Here is a 6,580-nt window from a genome sequence, read left to right as displayed (position 1 = left end):
CAAAGAGATGAGGAAACAATGGAAACTGTGGCTGACTTTATTTTTTTTTGGACTCTAAAATCACTGCAGATGGTGACTGCAGCCATGAAATTAAAAGATGCTTGCTCCTTGGAAGACAAGTTTTGACCAACCTAGACAGCATATTAAAAAGCAGAGACATTACTTTGCTGACAAACGTCTGTCTAGTCAAAGCTATGGTTTTTCCAGTAGTCATGTATGGATGTGAGAGTTGAACTATAAAGATCTGAGCACTGAAGAATCTGATGCTTTGAACTGTGGTGTTTTAGGAGACTCTTGAGAGTCCACTGGATTGCAAGGAGATCCAACCAGTCAATCCTAAAGGAAATCAGTTCTGAATAATCATTGGAAGGACTGATGTTGAAGCTGAAACTCCAATACTTTGACCACCTGATGGGAAGAACTGACTCATTGGAAAAGACCCTGATGCTGGGAAAGATTGAAGGCAGGAGGAGCAGAGGATGAATTGGTTGGATGGCATTACTGACTCAATGGACATGGGTTTGAGTGAACTTCAAGGGTTGGTGATGGACAGGAAAGCCTGGCATGCTGCAGTCCATGGGGTCGCAGAGTCCATGACTGAGCAACTGACTGAACTGAATTTATCTAGCCACATATCTAATTAACCTAAGTTTCCTTGATTCCAGTACAGTGCTTTCCATTTCAATAAATGACTTTATTTTCAACATCCAGTGTTAGAAAGTGGGGTTGAGGCAGAAGAGGACTAGACAAGGCAATTCATAGCCTACATCTAATCTTTAGTCTCAATTCCCAAAGTCAAGGAAAAGCCAAAGAGCCCAGATGGTATATTTTGCATCTTCAATGCTCTGGGAACATTCTGCTTGAAATCTTGTTGTTGTTGTTTTGTCCTTAAGTTGTATTCTACACTTTGTGACCCCATGGACTGTAGCCCACCCGGCTCCTCTGTCCATGGGGTTTCCCAGGCAAGAATACTGGAGTTGGTTGCCATTTTCTTCTCCAGGGAATCTTCCTCCCGACCCAGGGATGGAACACCTGTCTCCAGCTTGGCAGGCTGATTTCTTACTGCTGAACCACCAGGAAAGTCCATAGATTTTGAAATCTGACTGCAACTTAGAATAAGAAACACAGTTTAAATCCTAACACAGGTCATAGGCACCCTCCTCCATAACAGAAACAAAAGTTTCAGAATCCTTGCCCTTGTTATATATACACTCTGATCTTTTATTTTAGATTCCATTCTAGCCTGTCATTAAAAAGTAAAATAGAATTTTGAATCAGTTCAAACACCCCTGCTCTAGAAAATAGAAGACAGGCTTCAATCTGCTCACAAACTTCAAAATTACTAGCTTTGCTGAATCTGTGTCATTCACAGAACACTAAACTTCCCTCATGTGTATCTGAACCACACCTACGATCTCTCAGACTTCAGAACAGAACCTATAGAATCTTTTCCTCATTGGAACACCACTTCATTCTAATATCTCATAGATTCTAAGACTCATTGTTTTTCACGTTTTAACATCTCTGAGTTTAAGATGCATCTTTAAAAAATCAGTGGCATGGCACAGTTTAATTGGCGAAGTTTCTTTTCTTTCTTGGGTAACACGAAATAATGGTGAGTCTTAAATTCCATGATCTTTTAGAGTTTCTATGAAATATTTTAGTAATAAGGATTATATAGGCCAAACTCTTCTGCTTATTCAATTCAAAGTATTCAGCTGTTCAGAATGTTTTTTGACCTCTTAAGAAAAGGTAATGAGATGAGAATCACGTAAGAAAAGAACTTAGTTCTGAGTTAGAAGGAAAAATGAGTTACAAACTGAGTTTACTTATTAGAGAAAGCTTTTTCATGCGCCTTCATTGTTAACAGGATTTGATTATGATCTTTCTGCTTTTCTAACACCCTTATTTTTGTATTGTTACTGTCTTTTGGTCACTGACACTTTACTCTTCCTCTCATTACGGTACAAGGTTGAGGGGCGAGTTCCTTGGATTCTGGTTAAAAGGGAAGGCAAAAGATTATGTCCAAAAGTTAATGTACCTGAAAAAATATCAAGAATTAGGCTTTATTTTAAAAATGGAAAGAATCGTGAAATTCCTGTGTATCTGTTTAAATAGTCACCAACCTAACACATTGTAAAACTTAATGACTGTAAAACTGGCACGAAGGATCCCGAACAGGACTAGGAACCAAAATAACTTTGCTAAGCTATTTTCATCTCAGCATGAAAGAAATGCACCATCCTCTCCTCAAAAATGACAATCTCTAATGAAGAAAACAGTACATTAAATGCCACAACTGACGTGCTACTAGAAATAGGAAGAAGTAGTCACTGCTTTCCAAGGCAGATACCACGATGCTTTCTGTTTTCCTTTGCTTGGCTAAAACTTTAGGCAAGCCCCAGGCTGGGGAGGTGGGGGGACCCTGAGTCCTACCCGGGAGCTCTACGGGACAGTCTCCTTAATTTAGGAAGGGCCCTGCACGACCGGTCCCAAAGGCCTCGGTTCAACAGGCGCGGAGCGGGAGGGTGGGTTCGCCTCCCGAGACCGCCCCAGGGTGTGTAGAGGAGTTTTCGGCCGCGATAAGACTCCGCCCGAACCAGGCGTTGACAGTTGATCCCGCGCGGCCGACGCTAGCCCAGCTGGAGAGGCGTCTTCGTCCCCGCCTCCGCGCGTCGTCACGTGACGGGAAGGGGGCGTGACCCGAGTCCGCCAGCAGGGGGCGGGGCCGGGGCGGGTCCTCGAGTGTGAAGGAGCTCGGCGGCTCCAGAGGCCCAGAGCGGCGGCGGCACGGCCGATGACTGCATCAGTCCGCGACGCGTTCCCGGCTGGGCGGCGGTGGTAGCGGCAGCCCCAGTGGCTGCAGCGATTGCTGTCGCCGGCGCGGTAGCCGCTGCCGGTAGCCCGCAGCCAGAGGAAGGGGGCGGGGGGCCCGCCCAGACCGGCAGACCGTAGGGCCGGAGTTCCCGCCCTCTTCGCGGGCCGAGCGGGCACTGCCTCCTCGGCCGCGAGGCAGCTCCCTTGGACTGGGCTCGCGCTCCAGCTGCCGCCGGCGACTGCGGCCGAGAGAAGTTGGGGTCTGACTGGACGCGTGCGGGGCCCCACAGGAACCGACCCCCCGCGCCCCGCCTCTCCGGGGGCTCCGCACCGGTGAGTGTAGCGCGGGTCTCTGTCCGCAGGCTCCGGGCGGCGGCACCCCTGCCTCCCACGTTCTGCGCTCGGGCCGGCGGGGACTGCGGGCACCCCGCGCCGGGGAGGTTTCCTTTGATTCCCGTGTCCCCTCTTGGAGTGGGACATTCCAAAGGCTGGCGAGGATGGAGGGCTTTGGGGCCCATGGTGAGTTAGTCTGCAACCTCACAAAGCCGCAGCAGGGGCAGGGCGCCGGTACCGTCTTTTGGACGGCCCCTAGTGTCGGCCCCCGCCCGAAGTTTGCTTGGGCGGACGGCGGGGTCGCTCCGGAAGCCCTGGCGCCGGGGAGAGTGGCGCTTTGTCACTTGAGGCAGTTCAGGCGAGGCTCCCGTTTTCCTGTGACAGCCCCGGAGGAGGGCTGTGGCGCGCACCGCAGACCGCGCCCGCCCTGGGAGAGCCGAGTGCCACGGCGTTGTTCCTCTAAACCTCAGTTCCTGTGGCCTTCTTGTAGCGTAGGAGGAAGGCGAAGCCTCTGCTACACTTGTACATTTAGTCTTTGTGTCTGAGCCCTTTCTGGAGAATGGAATCGGGTTCCAAGAAGCTTTACAAAGAGCCTGCCTTTGGTTCTTTGAGCCATCAACTCCAGACCGGCCCAGCCGAAGCAACAGTATATGCAGATTTTCCTTTCACAAAAGTCACTCGACACTCTTTATGAGAGACATCTGCGATTGGGGAACATACCTAATTTAATTTTCTCTAAATACTGCCTGAAACAATAGGTAACTTGGGCTCCTACTTAAATAGATGGAGAAATTTACCCGACTGATGTTATGTGCATATTTACTTTAAACAATTTAATGAAGTGTTTGTCTTTCTGATGCTGGAAGATGTAAATGACTTATAAGTAGTATTACATTGCACTGTATATGGTAGGGTTATTCGTTTTTAATTAACTTTCTCTGAAACTTAGCTTCAAATTAGAGCCACTGTTGGTCTTTTCAAAAATAATTATTAAAAAAAAATTTTTTTTTGCCTTCCTTAAGATTCCAAGGATTGTGAATTCTTTGTTAGGTTTCCTTCTATCTCAAGCGATGTTATCTAAACTTGATCAAGCGGAGAGGCAGGGTGAATTTCTGTGCTTGCTCGAACCTGTTTTGCAGTGAAAATTTTAAGATCATGCTGGCTTTATGAAACAGGAGTGTCCTCTATTACAGCTAATTTAAAATATTTTACCCCCCCCTTTTTTTTCTTTTTTCATTAGTAACTGTGTGTGGAATGACTGCAACATGCCTGCTCAAAGTAATGGAAAAGGGAATTGATGAAACATAAGAACTACTTTTTAGGTCTTTAATTATGGAGCTTAAGTTGTGTTCAAACTCCATGTGAACCGTTTGAGCTACAATACATTGTACACAGGTGCTTAGAAGGGCCTGTTTAATTAAACATGGTCATGGTTTATTTCTCTTTCGTTGAATCATAATATTTGTTGTAGTTGTGATCTGTGAAAAGGTTTTTCACAGGTTTTTTTTTTTTTTTTCCCAGTTAGACTATTATGACCTTTTAGAGGCAATCAAATGTTTCTTACAAAGCATTTATGGTATCTATAAATTTGGTAATATATAGCTTTTAGGTTTCTTTTGAGTTGAAAAAGCCATAAAAGATAGCTAAGAAACAAATAATACAACTCTGTGTAATAGAATTATGCTTTAGTTTTGATTTAAGAAAAAAGTGGTAAAGTTATGAATTTACAAAGCTTGAATTATAAAAGCATCTGTCTTTTTAAGGAATTAATTGCATAATTTCTCTAATGAGTGTCCTTGGTACATTTAAACTTGGTTTATAAATAATCCTTCAAGAGCAGATCATTTGAATTGAAGCAGGAAATGACAAAATAAAGAAGTGATACTTAGAGTTTTCTAATATTATTTTGGAAATTCTTTATCCTAATAATACTTGAAGTATTTATTGTATTTTAATATTTACATCATAATATCCAAAGCTGAAAACTTTTATCGCAATGATCTTGGAGCATTGAGGAATTAAAAAGGTCCTATCTTATGAATATGACCTACAAATAGTACATAAATGCAACTTGAATTAAGTCTCTGATTACTTCACTAATGAAGGTGGCTGTGGGCAGGGAAATTGAAGTAGAATTTCCTTGTGGTTTGAACACAGAAAGAGCTATCCGGACTAATGTGTGAAGATTTCATATCAGTGTTTTCTTTTGGAAACCTCTGAAAGACTTTAGATCTATCCTTCCTTCCAGGTTGGTCCTCACCCCCTCATATATCCTCTCAAAGGCATGAAATTGAAGGTCTCATCTGGAGCACTTGATAGAAGAATTTTTCCTCCCTGAAGAATGTTAGCAAGTTTGCAAGGAGAGAGCTTTCTCCTAAGACCTTGTAGGAAGGAGTTCTTGTCCTGAAACATCATACTCTTCTACCCGTTGTTAATTTTTGTTATTAAAGCTGGAAACAATGTAAACTCTCCATGATAGCAAGAACCATTGAAGTTTCAAATGCTTAAGAGTTATTGAATGAAAAAATGTGGTTCCAGATATTTGACTGGAAAACAAAGAGGAGTATGTGATAATATAATCCAGATTAGATACAAGGAAGGAGATGACAAAAATGATGTAGGTGTCGAAGAAGGGAGGCGAACTCATTTCATCTGGGGACCTTTCTTGGAAGAGGTGATGTTTCATTTAAGTCTTGACTGAAAGCGGTGTATCTGATGATAAGCAGATTGTTCTAAGAGGTAGACAGCTTGAACCAAAGCATTTAAATTGGACTGAATAGTCATGCCAGATTAAACACAGTGATTCTTTTGGTAACATGAAGAATTTTTCTTCTTCCCTCTAACTGTTACCTCTTCTTGATAAAAAGTGCTGAAATTTAGAGGTCTTGAGTTTTGGAAGTGGCAATGGTAGAGTGAAAGTAGGAGCATTGATCTGGAGGTTGGAAAACTTGATGGGATTTCTGACTGCATTTTATACAAGAAATTAGGCTTCCTTGATAGCTCAGTTGATAAAGAATCCGCCTGCAATGGAGGAGACCAGGGTTCAATTCCTGGGTCTGGAAGATCTGCTGGAGAAGGGATAGGCTACCCACTCCAGTATTCTTGGGCTTCCCTTGTGGCCCAGCTGGACAAGAATCTGCCCACAATGCGGGAGACCTGGGCTGGATCCCTGGGTTGGGAAGATCCCCTGGAGAAGGGAAAGGCTACCCTCTCCAGTATTCTGGTTTGGAGAATTCCATGTACTGTATGGTTCATGGGGTTGCAAAGAATCAGACACTACTGAGCGACTTTCAGTTTGTATAAGAAAGCTAGGTAAACCACTGGGCCTAGCTTTCTCATTTGTAAAAGGAGAACAATAATCCTTATTCACATGGTTGTTGGGGAAATGAGATTACAAAATGTATGTCAAAGTGCCTATTTCAGTATTTTT

General features: G+C 43.8%; 1 protein-coding gene across 4 annotated transcripts in view; it reads left to right on the top strand.

The window, feature by feature from the left end:
- The first annotated feature begins 1,498 nt into the window (after positions 1 to 1,498).
- OSBPL8 (oxysterol binding protein like 8) overlaps positions 1,499 to 6,580 on the top strand; it is a 162,423-nt gene continuing 157,341 nt past the window's right edge. For 3 of the 4 annotated variants that reach the window (XM_070454232.1, XM_070454231.1, XM_020886127.2), the window contains exon 1: positions 2,766 to 3,150. The gene's annotated coding sequence lies outside the window, so the exon portion shown is untranslated. Of the gene's footprint in view, positions 1,616 to 2,765; positions 3,151 to 6,580 lie in introns of those variants that run through there. The other variant, XM_020886126.2, reaches the window with a different exon arrangement.

This window comes from Odocoileus virginianus, chromosome 24, assembly GCF_023699985.2.
Source record: "Odocoileus virginianus isolate 20LAN1187 ecotype Illinois chromosome 24, Ovbor_1.2, whole genome shotgun sequence".
Lineage (NCBI taxonomy): Eukaryota > Metazoa > Chordata > Mammalia > Artiodactyla > Cervidae > Odocoileus > Odocoileus virginianus.
The sequence above is the reverse complement of the archived record's forward strand: the minus strand, read 5'-3'. Positions and strand labels throughout refer to the sequence as shown.